Source organism: Sminthopsis crassicaudata, chromosome X, assembly GCF_048593235.1.
Source record: "Sminthopsis crassicaudata isolate SCR6 chromosome X, ASM4859323v1, whole genome shotgun sequence".
Taxonomy (NCBI): Eukaryota; Metazoa; Chordata; class Mammalia; order Dasyuromorphia; family Dasyuridae; genus Sminthopsis; species Sminthopsis crassicaudata.
Genome location: NC_133623.1, coordinates 34,432,757 through 34,447,409, shown reverse-complemented (window position 1 = coordinate 34,447,409; position 14,653 = coordinate 34,432,757). Strand labels below are relative to the sequence as shown.

The following is a 14,653-nucleotide window of genomic DNA, read 5'->3' as shown; positions in this document are numbered from 1 at the left end:
ACTAAGGCAATATAGTAAGAGCAATTGGTATAAATATTCCTCCCTTCTCCAAAAAAAATTAGTGACACATAATCCCATTAATCCAGTCAGACTCCAGGGGAAAATAGGTTCAGGTTTAGAATAGATATTGCAAAGGGCTTCTCTTGGAACAGCTCTGGGTGTCTCAAAGTCCTTTTGTGAGAATCGTCATCATGTGTCTTCTAAGTATGATATAGATTTTCTATTGAATTCTTTATATGGTCTTAAATGGGCTTTCCTCATCTCTCCCAGTCTGGAGTTAGATGCACATTATTATGACCAGGTATTCTGGTCATATCTCTAGAATGTCTGTGGAAAAATGGGAGATTCAAAATCCTCTCCATGCTTTAAAGGTTATAAAATTTTGCAGTGAAGGCTGGAGGGGACTAATTGATTCAATGGAGAAGTGTTCCCACTTGGGTATGGTAACACTGATTTATTAAACAGTGTTATATCTTGACACTTTAAATGAGATGGGATCATTTGATTACCTTAATTAATTGACAACTCCCTCTTCACACACACTTTTCCATTTAGACCTTAGAGACCAGGAGGAAGTTATGTTCTGGGTATTTAAAAAAAGTATGCAGGAGGAATGAAAGGTAAACAGTGTAAAAACTTCAGAAAGGTCAAAAGGACTGAGAATTAAGAAAGGATCATTACACTTCTCAATTTAAAACATCACTGATAACCTCTGACAGAACAGTTTCAGTTGAAAGTTAGGACCATAAACCACATTATAAGAAGTTGAGAATTAAGACAGAGACAAGGAAAAAGAGGCTGCAAAGGTAGTTGGGTTGGGGGCAGGGAGAGTGTAGTATCTTAGCAAGCATATCTCAGGACATGTGCATGAGTCTGCTGTTTAATGTGTAGTCACCAGTGAATTATGAGTTAATTTGGTGGATGATTTGCTTTTCCTTTATTTAGCAAGCTGCCAAGTGCAAAGGACCTTGAAAAAGAAACTTATCGGACTTTTGATTCATCGTACACAAAGGGAAGGGAGGAGGTAACAACTTCAGTGAGAGAGAAATTCTAGACCAGTGGGATTGTGGTCAGAGATTTTGTTATTTTATTCATTAGAATTTTTTATGGGAGGATAAGTTAGCAAAAGTTAATCCTATTTTTTGTGTTTTGGCCTTCAGGAAATTTTTTACAGACCCAATTTTGTGAAATATGGATTTTGTACCAATTATAATGGGATAAAAATTGGGGTCAAGATAAGATTTTAATTGGACCTCTTATCAACAGAAATTAAATGGCATATTAGATGAACTGCCATCAACAGGGAAAGGGAACATTCCCGATCTAAGGGTGCTTTTATGTACCATACTTTTTTTTTTCTGAGCTTGGTCTCTAGATTCATCTTTGACCATTGATAGCTAAATTTCAGATCAAGACACAAAGTACTTTGGAAATTTGCACCCAGATTACGTTCCTGATTTTCCCTTCTCATTCTCTCCTGAAAGTGGTTATGGCAGAAGGAGATTGGATATGGCCTCTTGTTTCCAGTTTTTTCTCTTTCTTATTGCTACTTCTTGTCTTAGAGAAAATGATTTTATATTTTTTTGTTTTTATTTTTACTTTTATTTTTGTGTTTTCTCTTTCTCTTTGGCTTGGAGGGGAGCGTGGAGAGCACTAATCCCTACCCTTCCTTCTCTCTTCCTGGGAGCTCTTTTCCTCTTTCTGAGAGCTGAGAGGTTAAGAGACTCAAGTTCTTTCTAACAAACCAGGAGTTCCAAGCAAGAACGGACTGACAGGATCCTGAAAAGGTATTTTATTGCTATGTCCTATTTTCCTGAATGTGTTTTCATTTAAAATTGAGGCTCCATGTCTGCCTGGTAAACTATCAGAGTGAGTGCGTGTGTGTGTGTGTGTGTGTGTGTGTGTGTGTGTGTGTGCTTGTGCCTGTCCCTGTGTGTATGTGTATGTATGCTTCTCCTTCCCTTTTATTCTTGTTTCTCAGTCTTTTCTGCTTGACTGTTACTTATGTGATTTATTGTTTAAAGTTCCTCAAATAGGTAGTCTGAATAACCTTTCATTTTGATGAACAATGATTTGCATATTTATCTCTGTGTCAAATCTCTCCAATTTGATCAATGAATATCATAATTTTGTATCCTTAGCGAATTTACATTCTTGTATTATTCAGAGATATTTATGAAGATTTAAGTTAATGGGTTTAATATTCAAAGATGGACTATTACTAGGGTAAAAGATTTCAAATTTCTGAAATTTTTGGTGTCTGGGTAAAGGGTATACAGGTCCATACAGGCAAAGGTGGGCATGGATAAGATTGTATGTTTGATAGACAATGGCAACAAAGGCCCAGTCTTGATTATATGTGATCCAGCCATTCATTTCTGTCAGTGGAGATTCTATACTTGCTTGTGGGAACAGGAAACAAAATGTGAATGATACATTTGGCTACTAAAATTACTAAAATGCCTAAAAAACAAACAATTCTAAGATGTTTACCTCCAGTCCCGGCACTTTCTGTGTTAATGAAATGAATCATCCTAAGATTTGAAAGTATTACTACTAATCTTTGTGAAGAGAAGAAAAGGAGAATTTAATTCGACCTTTGTGATATCTTATCCTGCCCCAATAGTACTGTATCTGCCTCCTCCTCTGACTGTTCTAAGATGGATTTTCACCAGACCCAAGCAGTTCCAGGAAGTTGCTGGTTGATCAGAAGCTGTGATAGCCCTGGTCTTCAAATCTTTGTGCTTAGATTTTGACCCAGAGAAATAGGAAGGCTCCCTAACTTTCTTCCTATTCCTCTTCAGCCTTCACAGCTTGTTTCCCCATTATGGCAATTTTTCATCCTCAAAGACATGACACATGGGACACAATAATCCCCTTTCCACATTAGCTGAAAAGGCGAGACTCTTTTTCATATGAATTGATTTTGGAAAGTAGGGATCAAAGACTTCCCAAAATGCAGGAGTGCCAGTCTTTAAGAAAATAGTTTCATCAATGAGAATTTATCAATGGAAGAAAAGAACAAAGAGTCTGCCTCCCTGATCTTGGTCTCTATAATCTTATGGTATTAGAGCATTTACTTTGATGCCCAGTAAGGCACTGGAAAGAATGACATAACAGAATTACATGTGAAAATTACTAGGAACTAGGAGGAGTTGTGGAATGAGAATCAGAAGAGACTTGCTCTGTCCAGCCTTCTCTTCTATACTTGTGGGCTGTAGGATTTAGGGCAGGACATCAGACCTCTCTGATCCTTGGTTATAATTTGCAATGCCTATGGCACCGGGTTGTTGTGAGTACTGAAAGCCATTATGGGTAGAGTGCTTTGTAAATGTCAAAGTACTATGCCACTATGAACTATTATTGTTAGATTTTGGTTTGATTTCTTTTCCCTGCTTGAAGATACAGCTAAAATCTATATCCTTAAGCACAAGTGATACTCCAATTGAGTACAGATACCAAATAGTTCTAAGATGAGATGGGGTGAGGGTGCTCCAGGCAGGGTAAGAGGAGAGCACCAACAGAGGAACATAAAATCAAAAGATTTCCACAGTGACACCAGCACCAAAAATGAAATGTGGCAAGAGAAACATGTCCTGCTTTGTGATTTCTCAAACTAGAAGAATATAACTGAACCATAGACCAAGATATGAGCTATGCTGTATGTTGGGAGGAATCCTAGAAAACTGAACATGGAGTGGACAACAAATGGCTAGACTTATTTGTAGGCTGTACAATAGGGCTCACAGATGTGATCCATTGAAAGGTCCCAGTCAGCAATTTAGGACAAGGTTTTTTTTTTTTTTTTTGCTCTTCTATGTATTCTATATTGGCGCATCATATAGTGCTATTGCTTTACTCTCTCTGATAACAGTTTGTCACAATGATGCAAGGTTCAGATTTACTACAATGACTATATGGTATTTTATATGTGAATGGGATGCTGGGGAGAGGGTAAAAACAGGTGGGAGCGTTGGAGGGACTTAGGAAGATTTTTACAAACACAAGGGATGAATAATTGACTGTTAGATGCTACGGTACAGGCACAAACAAAATGGTAGGAGATAGAATAGTAAGAGCAGAATATTGATGAAAATAACTTAATAGGCCTTGTAATGACTGAACAATGAATTTGTGACAAATGTTTACAAAGCCAGGAATGAACTAGAAAGAGAAATTCCAAAACCAAGGCAATACTTTGACCTGATGGTGATTATACCTCTAATCTATGCAATTACTGTCTCAAACAACCAAATGTATATTTATTTGGTGACAGTGTATAGCAGAGGTGACAAACAGGAAGAAAGCCTGCAAAACCAACAACTTTAGCTTGAACCAAAATGTAACTGAGAAATACTTAACAAGATAAAAGTACAATAGACAATATTACATTTTAAAACTAAGTCAATAATACATGGCCCACAGGGATGGTTTAGTAGTCCATGTTTCTCTTTGAATTTGACCCTACTGGTATATAGAATACCCACATGTATCTCTTCCTTGCTATTCATTTTTGTATCATGTAAGCCTCATCACCAGATAGGCAATTCCTTCTCCAAAACGAGTTAATTTTCTAATTTTCTACTTTGTTGGCACATAGTAGGAAACCTTCTCTCTCTGTTTCTTGCTCTAAAATATGCTTCCTGTTGACCCAGTCCTAGAAATAAGAACCCCATTGCTTCCCTTCCATATGTATTTATATTTGGAGAAACAAATTTGGTACATGAATGCAATAGAATATTACAGCACCATAAGAAATAACAGATGTGATGAAATATAGAGAAGCATGGAAAGATCTGTATGAAGGGATATTATATGAGATGGCTGTCTGGCAGGTGGGAAGGGATATAAGGAGCATAGGCTGAGGCTGGTAGACCATAGAGTTTGGAACTTCTAAGCTGTAATAGGTTAGACAATCAGATATCTGTCCTTGGTTCTGTGTCAGTATGATGAGTGGTAGGAAATAGGGCCCAACAGGCTGTCTAAGGAGAAGCAAACCAGCCCAGGGCAGAAAATGAGTCAGTCAAAGCCCCTGTGCTGATCAATAATGGAATTAGATTTGTGAGTGGTGACCATTCTTCTAGCCTAGGAAACATAAGGAAATCTACTCTTTCCTCTGACAAAAAATTTAATTAAAATTACTTTTGAAAAAGATATATTATTTTCTAACTGGTAAAATAAAGAAGTATTTGCAAAAGTGTGTAACACAGGATTTCTACCAATCAGCAAGCATATATTAAACACTTATGTACAACGATCCTGTGATAAACTCTGGGGATTCAAAGACAAAAACTGAAAAATTTCCTGCTCAAATAGCTTATACCCTGTTGGGGGAAACATCATATATACATACAAGTATATACATAATATGTAAATGTGCTTGAACCCCAGGTTGCAAGAATAAGACTTCTCATTGGTAGGAATTGACTACTTCATGTTGTTATGCCTTTGTTAGGGATAGTGTTGGAGAGAACATGGAAGAGGAGAGATCCTGATTATTTTGTCTTCCAGTTTCAAGAAAGATCACACACATTCCAGATTCTTTTCAGGGAGAGATATCTCACCAGAAGGTAAGAAAGATTCGGGGAAGACAATAAAATATACATGAGTCAGAATCCTGATCTTGACCCTACCTTACATTTACTACTTTGTGGAATATCAATGTAATGGAATATTCCTTACTATAAGAAAAAAGTAATATGATGAATACAAAGAAGATTTATAAACAGATACAAAATGGAGTAAAGAGAGCTAGGAAGACAACATATACAATGATTACAATAATGCAAATGGAAAAAAAAACACTAAACAATAAAAACTGAACCTTGCTAAATTATAATGATCAAACTTGACCTCAAAGAAGAGATGAGAAAGCACTGTATATGTCAGATTTTTTTTGAAGCCATTTTGCTGAACTATCCCCCCTTTTTAAAAAATTCTGCATTATAATGAATATCTTTAAGTCTTAGAGGGAGGAGGGTATACAGTGGGAAACATATAATATTTTTAAAGACATAAATAAAAATTTATTTTAAAAATAAAAGAATTATAAAGAGAGGACTAAGGAGGGACAACATTTTAGTCTTCAAGTATTTGAATTTCTGTGATATAGAAAGATGTGATTAGACTTATTCCATTTGATAACAGAGAACAGAAGTAGGTGTTATAGGTAGCAAGTTCAGAGATGAAGATTCTCAGCTTCATGCCTGGAAAAACCTTCCTAATCATGAGAGCTGTCCCCAAGTAGAATCGGCTGCCTCAGGATGTAGCTAGGATGCCCCCTGGTGGGAATGAATTCTCACTCAAAGGCTAGATAAACACTTGTCAGGAAGGGAGCAAGGGAGCTTCCTAGTCAGTACCAGGTGACCTCTGAGGTACCTTCCTTAGCTGAAATTTCATCATCCTATGAAAAGTATACATTAGGGTCTCTAACATACTCTATAGCACCACGCAGTCAGAAATCATGCCCTTTCAAGCTCTGCATTTCTCATTGTGCAGCCCACACTGTTCTGATTTGGCAAATGCACATTTTGGTTCATTATATATCTAATTGACCTCAACCAGGCTTCACATTCCATCTTCAACATCTTGCAATACTTCATGCCTCCTGTTGTACCCGCCAAACTGCCAGATTTTGCCATCTGTCTTGGTACTTATCTGCTAGACCACCAGAAGCCATGAACTGGGGGATTTAAGCTCTACAACCCTGAGGGTCACATCGTCCTGCTGGCTACCTCAGACAGCTCCTATGTAGCCAGCCTGCAGTCATGCAGCACATTCTCAACTCACAATTTTCTTACTATCAATCTACCTCTGTACATATAACCTCTCTTCCTTCCCCATTCCCCTCCTTTCCCTTTCTATCTCACCTCTCTCCTGCCTCAGTTTTCAGCTTTAGACCCACAATCAACAAAATGCAGCTACAGAAACTAGAAGAGACATGTCAATCAATTCTTCTGGGGCTCTTCTCATCTTCTTTGTGACTTCTCAAATCTAGTTACGCTTTCCATGCCACCACTTCTATATGTGTTCTTTCCTTTTATTAGAATACAAAATGCTAGGAAACAGGGGGTGTCTCACTTTAGTATCTATGATCTTAGTGTGATATTTGGCACATGGTAAGCAGTTAATCAACATTTATTCATTCATTCATTTTCCATGATCAATGTAGCCACACAGGAAGTTCTCTGATAAGCTGAAATCAGAAAATAACAACAACCTTTGGAGGAAGGGCATATCAGTAATGAAGGATAAAGATGACTAGCATAAATCTTTGAGAATATCATCAGTGAAACCGGAGAACTGAGATATGTAGAAAATGTGAAGCAAAATAAAACTATATTTTTAAGGTACAGTTAGAGAAAAATAACAAAAAAGGGCTTATAGCTTGTGGGCAGATAGTATAATGTTAAGAGACTAGAGAAAGTACAACTTTGCAAATTCAATATTCTTTTCCATCTTATTTAAGAAGTATTAACTTCAGATAAAAAGGGGTCAAACAAAAAGTGTTTACTAGGATTTGAAGTCCAACATTGATGAGAAGAAAAAAAATGCAGCCCTAAGACAGGTACCTTCTCCAGTTAGAAGAAATATCTCAGCCTTTATTTTAGAAAGTTTTTCTATTATAAAGAAAAATTGAATTCTTACTGCTGAGACTTTTTTCCTCCTTCTTAGCAGGAATTTTTAAAATAAAATCCAACTCAGCCGCAATTCATCCGTGATGGCTGTTCCCCTGGGAGCCTCATTACAATAAGGTATTAGGCTCCCAAATCTATCTAGGTGCATGTGATTTAAAATCAGTTCACTAATTAATATTTTCCTGACTGCGTGCTAATGGAGGCTCCATGGTAGAAGGTAGTCAGATTTCCTTTTGAAATCTGACTGGTCCAGGCAAAAACCAGAGGCTACTTCTGAGATGGCAACATGATTATCCCCAACAAACTTAAGCATCCTGAAATGTTCTACCTTCCCTGTCACCTCTTCTTAAACCTAAAGGTTGTAAAAATGTAATCAAATGGAAAGGTTACACTCCCTTGGGTTAACTAACAGATACATCTCATACTTTCCTTTTTTTCTTTTAAGGTACATTTCCCAAACTGTCACAAATGAACACATTTCAACAAGCTTTGGCAGAATTACCCAGTGCAAATCAAGATTTAGCATGGATTTGATTTGTTGGTGCCATTTGGAAATAGAATTTTTCTTTCCTTGCCTTTCAACAGCCTTTTAGCCATAAATAAAATAGTAATCCCTGGTGACATATGCAATGATAACAAGTGACTACCTTTTCTTGCCAGCTCTTTCTTTCTTAAAATGCTGACTTTAATTAGCTCTACAATATTCAAGGGAGCAAGCAGGTCACTTTTAAGTGAGATCTCCAGGAGTCATTTTTTTTATAGTTTTCTTAGCACTTTCTTTTGTCCCTAGTGCTACAAATAAGGTCATTGGTACTAGGTATCTTTCACAAAAACACACTGGCAAACTGATGTTGAGGAAACAAACCAGATCATGAGTTTTACTGTGTGGGACAGGGAAGCTAGGTGGCACTGCAGTAAATAGAGCACTGACCTTGGAGTGAGGAGGATCTGAATTCAAATATGGCCTCAAGCACTTCTTAGCTGTGTGACCCTGGGCAAGTCACTTCACCCTGTTTCCCTCTGTTTTCTCATTTGTGAAATGAGCTGGAGAAGGAAATGGCAAACCACTCCAGTATTTTCCTTTGCTCAAAAAAAATCCAAATTTTGTTGCGAAAAACTAGACAACACTGAAACATCACCACCACTGTGGGTGGACAAGAACATCACTTTAAAATGTGATGTTAAAATATTCTTAGAGAACTCATAATTCCAAGACGTTCTTTCCAAATAAAAGTTCTCCCGCTCTTCATTTCTCATAAATATACATAACACAAGTATACTTAAGGATTAGGTCACTAAGATTTCAAATAAAGGGTCCTAAAAGTGACTTCTTCCACTTCTTTTTCTGTTGGCCTTTAATCCTGACTTTAAAAGCTCCTTTAGAAATACAACTGGAAAATTAAAAATTCCATCCCAACGCTCCACCATAAACTCAGTATTACAAGGAATAGTCATACAATTCTGACTGAGATATATTAGTGAACTCACCAATGTAGGTACCATTAACTCCTCCTAGACTCCTTCTTTTCCACATAACTCTTCCCAAAAAGTACCACCAATAGCTTCAACACTTTCCTTTGGTTCTTTCAATATGAGTGCTCAGACTTTCTATCCATTGTGTTAGTCTCAGCAATCTATTCTTCTGGTCATATATGCCCATAACATCTCTGATAACATTCTTTACACACAAATCAACACCTAAATATGCTGTGGTCTACTTACACCCACCATACATCTTTACATCACCCTGTGAGTCTGTAGTTTTGATTCTTCAGAGACAATAATGTCCCACAATTCACAACCACAAGCAGCAGGACAACAATGTAAGTCTTAAAAAAGATGGGATTTTGCTGCAGTGGGACAAGCAAGTTGAAAATTCTGGAAGGCACTACATAGTTTACCAAATACAATCTTGTTTCCTCACCTTCCTCTTCAGTTCTGACACCCAGGTCACTGTCCATCTATAGCATGTGGACAATTGTGTATCTGTATATATACTACCCATTGTGATAAGTTCCCACAGATGACAATTTTCTTGTTTCAGTGGAGCATTCTGCATTTTCCTCAGTGCTATCTTTACCCATTACCCTCAAAGGTGTTAAGACTCTATGTCATTATGGCTATATCCCTATTCTAATGGAAATTCTTCCTACTGCTTTAGAACCAATTATTAAAATTCAATTGGACTTTATATTACGAGCAAAAGCAAAACTTGACTCACTAAAACCACAATAATAGAAGTAATAATAGCCGACTATATAACAAACTCAATTCCAGCACTACCCTCCCCCAACCCCCTCCCCCAAGAGAGGCCTAATTGCTCCACTTCCTCTCCTAGGCCTCTTGAGCTACAAGGATAATATTTGATTAATGCAATATTCTCATTGCTGGACACACCAGGAAGTTCAGATGAGGGTGTCAACAGTACTACTTGAGCATATTTTAGAAGTCCTGGTGATTGGCCTAGGAAGCAGCTCCTGGTAGAACATTTCCTTAGGATTACCCTACTCTAATTCATATCCCCATGGTTAAGCAACTACTACGTACAATACAATCCTCAAAAAATTCTTCCTAGAATGGATATTCAAATCTTTCAACACAGAGGAAAAAGCATCTGAAAGAACTGCTAGAGGACAGAGGAATAAGGAAAATAGGATTCTAAATGTCAAATTAAAGCCAAAGAAGACATAAAAAGGAGAATTCTCTTTGCAACATGCAATGCATATTTAGGGTCACCTTCATATTATTTTTCCAATTTAATTTTCACTTGTATACTAATCTCCTTTGTCCCTTATGCCTGACCAATCAATCCAGACCATAGAAGAGTTCTACTAAACAGCAATTAATGGCTCAGACACTGAGACATTTAGTTGTATCCATTGAGATATTTCTTATTAATGAACAAGCTCAATGAAGTTCTCGTGTAGCTATATGTCATTTTCTGGTTAATATGAAGGTTTTGGGGGTCCACCATCCATATTGTAGATGACTAAACAGACATCTTTCAAATTATTATGGATTTCACTGAGCATATTTTAGGACACTTGCCAATCTTGACCCCCATATCCTTGTTTTATGCTTTAAATTTTTTCCCAATTTTACATCAATACAATTTTAACATTCATTATTACAAGATTTGAGATGTAAACTTCTCTCTTCCTCCCCCTCCCCTTTTCCTAAAGTAGTAGACAATTTGATATATTATTTGATAGGTTATGCATATGCTGCCATGTAAAACAGATCTACATATTAGTCACAGTTGTTAAAGAAGAAACAAATAAAAAATTAAAAAACATGAAAAAACAAAGTTTTAAAAGTTTATTTCTATCTGCATTCAGAGTCCATCAGTTCTTTCCCTGTATATGGATAGCATTTTTCTTTGTGAGTCCTTTGTGCTTGCCGTGCATCATTGTGTTGATGAAAAGACATACGTCATACATAGTTGATCGTCACACAATGTTGCTGACACCATCAGTTTGTACAAGTCTTTCCAGACCACAACATTTTTAGAAGCAAAGCTGTGGAGCAGCAGAGTCAAAAAAAAGTCAGGATGAGACATTTTTTCCTACCTAAGAAAATTTTAGAGATCAGTGAAAGGCTATGATATTAGGGTGGAAATCTGTCAAGAGTCCACACACATAGTGACAACAACAGTGATCCAAACAGCAGCAGCTTCAGGAACTCTAAGCCCAAAACCACTAAAAATATCAACAGGTCAGAAAGAGACTAAAGGAACCCTTTGCTAGCACTGAGCATAGCTGGGACTGACTGGCAATTCTTTTGCTCATACATAGTTCTAGGTTGCAGTTCGAGGGTAAAGATTTGTGCTGGTGTCAGACACAAGCGATCAGGGGCCCTAATCATAGTTCCAAGGCAAAAAGGAGCACTACCACTTGTGGCTAAAAGGAACCAGGAGTCGTACCTACCAGAGTGTAGATAATGAAAGCAATGATTATACTTTTCTCAGGATTCCACCACCTTGGTAGCATCAAAAACTTGGAAACTACAAGAACTAGCTTTGAAAAAAGCAGTGTGAAGAAGCCTAAAGCTTAGGCACTCCAGAGGAACAGAGCCCAACTTTAACACAAAATCCAAAGTTAAGAAATAGGCTGGAAAAATGAGCCAATAACAACAAAAAAAAATCTGACTATAAAATGCTACTACAATGCAGGGAAGACCCACACATGAACTCAAAAGAAACAACCAATGTGAAAACAATTACAAAAATATTCAAAGAAAAATGCAAATTGGATCCCAATCCAACAAGAAGGAATTTTTTTTTTTTTTTTTTTTTTTGCTGAGGCAATTGGGGTTAAGTGACTTGTCCACAGTCACACAGCTAGGAAGTGTTAAATGTCTGAGGCCAGATTTGAACTTAGGTCTTCCTGACTTCAGGGCTGGTGCTCTATCCACTGCACTAACTGGCTGCCCCAACTTTGGAAAGAATTAAAGAAAAAGATCAATAAAAATGAACAAAAAATGTTGAAGAAAACATCATCTTTTAAAAAAAACAGAACTGGCCTAATGATAAAAGAGGCACAAAAATCCACTGAAGAAAATAGTTCCTTAAAAAGCCAAATTAGCCAAATGGGAAAGAAAAGTTTTTTAAAAATCTCACTGAGGAAAATAATTCCTTAAAAATTATAATAGGGCAAGTAGAAGCTAATTCTCTAGAAGACATCAAGAAACAAGAAAATAAAGTCAAAAATTTAAAAATAGAAGAAAATGTGAAATATCTCACAAGGAAAACAACAGATCTAGAAAATAGATGGCAGAGAAATAATTTAAGAATTATTGGCCATAATCAAAGAAGGAGCCTAGACATTATGTTTCAGGAAACTATCAAGTAAAACTGTCCTGATATCTTAGATCCAGAGGGTAAAGTAGAAATGGAAAGAATCCACCAATCACCACATGAAAGAGATCCAAAACAGGAGCCCCATAATCCCATTTTTTGGTAAACCACCTACCCCACAACTAGTAAAACAGCATCATGCTTTCGGCCTGGTGTGTAGGAAAGACTTCCAGTATTATAAATGGCAATTTCATTAAGAGGTTTAAAAAATTAAATTAAAGGAATGGCAGCTTCATTAAGAGGCAAGAATGGCAATTTCATTAAGATATTTAAAAGATTATTTTAAAATGATTTAACCATGACCATTATGAATCAATACATTGACAAGTGTTTGTTAGCGCCTACTATGCATGAAGGACATTGAGGAAAGAGAGATAATAATGAAAAAGTCCTTATCTTCCTTATCTTCAGAAGGTTACTTCTATCAGAAGAAATAACCTAAACAAAAGGGGACAAGAATTGGACAAGTGATTTGATTGGCATATTGGCATATCTGGCATTCTCCCAGAGAAGAAAACTCCTACTGTTAATGCAGGTAGGTTGCTTCTCTGAAACCTATAGTCTCAGAGAATTGCCAAGAGCACTGAGAGGTTAAGATTCTTGTCCAAGGTCTCATAAGTCAGTATATATGGTTCTGAGGTGGTGGTGGTTGAACCCAGTTTTTGTTGGCTCTTTCTACTTCATTGAGTTAACTCTCAATATACATATACATGTATAAATTCATAATAAAGATATATATATAAAACATTAAATAATACAAGGACGTTAGTGAAGGAAGATACTAGAAATTGGGGAGATAAAGAAAGGCTTTGTATAGAAGGTGGCGCTTGCTTTGTGTCTGGAAAGAAGAGAAAATTCTATAAGGCAGAGTTGAGGAGGAAGGGCATTCCAGGCATAGAGGAATGTGCAAGGTACAGTGATGGGACATGAAATATTATGAGAGATGAAGAGAGAGAAGGCCAGTTTGGCTGAACTCTACAGAGTACAGGAACAAGAGTTATGGGACCAGAACACACATCTATTTTAAAATTCCAGGAAAGCAGCAGCATGCTTAGATACCGTTTGCCAACTTGGGTGTACCTATGTAGTTTCTTGCATTCCTAAGACCATCGATCAAAATAGAGTAAAAAAATAACCAACAACTGGAAAGTACATAGGTTGGGGCAAATGAATGGTAGCTCACATAAGCAGTATGAATAGACCTTTTCATATAGCAGTTCATAGCCACAGTCACACAGCTGGAAAAAGTAAAAATGAGGCAAGCTTCCTGATTTTGTACTGTTCTATGTCTAATACACCTCTTCCTTCCTAACCTCAGCTACCACAAAATCCCGTTCTCTCACTTTCCTTTAACCCTCCATGGCCCCAGAAACACATACAAACGTATTAAATAGAGGAGGTCATGTAAACTTCCAGCAAGGATGTGACCAAGGGCATGCCAAGATTTATCAGGTTGGAACCTCTTTCCAATAGAGATATCAATTTTTGTATTTTGCCCCAAGGCTACATCTGTCCCCAAGGTTTTATAGAGTTGAGCTTCCTCTGAGGATAATTTGATATTGGCCTCACAGGCCTGGGAGGGAACACTAGTTTCTTTTATTTTCCAAGGTTTGGGAAAGAGAGCAAGATAGAAGCAAGAGAAGGCATCTGTAGATAAGCATTCCTCAAAGCTCTACCAACAAAGGGGATGGAAGAGAAATTTGCCTGTACTGCACAATAATAATAGCAATAATGATGGGCCATTGATAAAAACAAAGTGTTTTCATATAGTAGAACTGGATAAAGAGGAAAAAAGAGCCACACAGTCAATTCATCCACCAACCTCACATTTGTGAATAATGTAAAGAAATTGAGACAGACTAGAATGCGCTAATAATAATACTAAATACTAATATTTACATAAAGAACTACTATGTACCTCAATTCTAACATACTGATATCATTTTGGGCCTCTGAGAGGGAAGGACAACAACCATGTGCCAGTCATTGTATGAAACCCTTTATAAATATTATTTCACCTGATACTCACACCAACCCTGCAAGATAGGTCCTATTATTATTTCCATTTTACAGCTGAGGAAACTGGGCTGCCCTGAGATTAAGAGATTACTGCTCAGGGTCACACAGCTAGTAACTATCTGAAGCTAGGTTTGAACTGAGG

General features: G+C 37.1%; 1 long non-coding RNA gene across 5 annotated transcripts in view; it reads left to right on the top strand.

Annotated features, from left to right (window-relative positions):
* The first annotated feature begins 913 nt into the window (after positions 1 to 913).
* LOC141548375 (uncharacterized) overlaps positions 914 to 14,653 on the top strand; it is a 47,969-nt gene continuing 34,229 nt past the window's right edge. For 2 of the 5 annotated variants that reach the window (XR_012483918.1, XR_012483917.1), the window contains exons 1-2: positions 1,031 to 1,787; positions 5,456 to 5,570. This is a non-coding gene — a long non-coding RNA (uncharacterized LOC141548375). The other 3 variants (XR_012483919.1, XR_012483920.1, XR_012483921.1) reach the window with 3 other exon arrangements.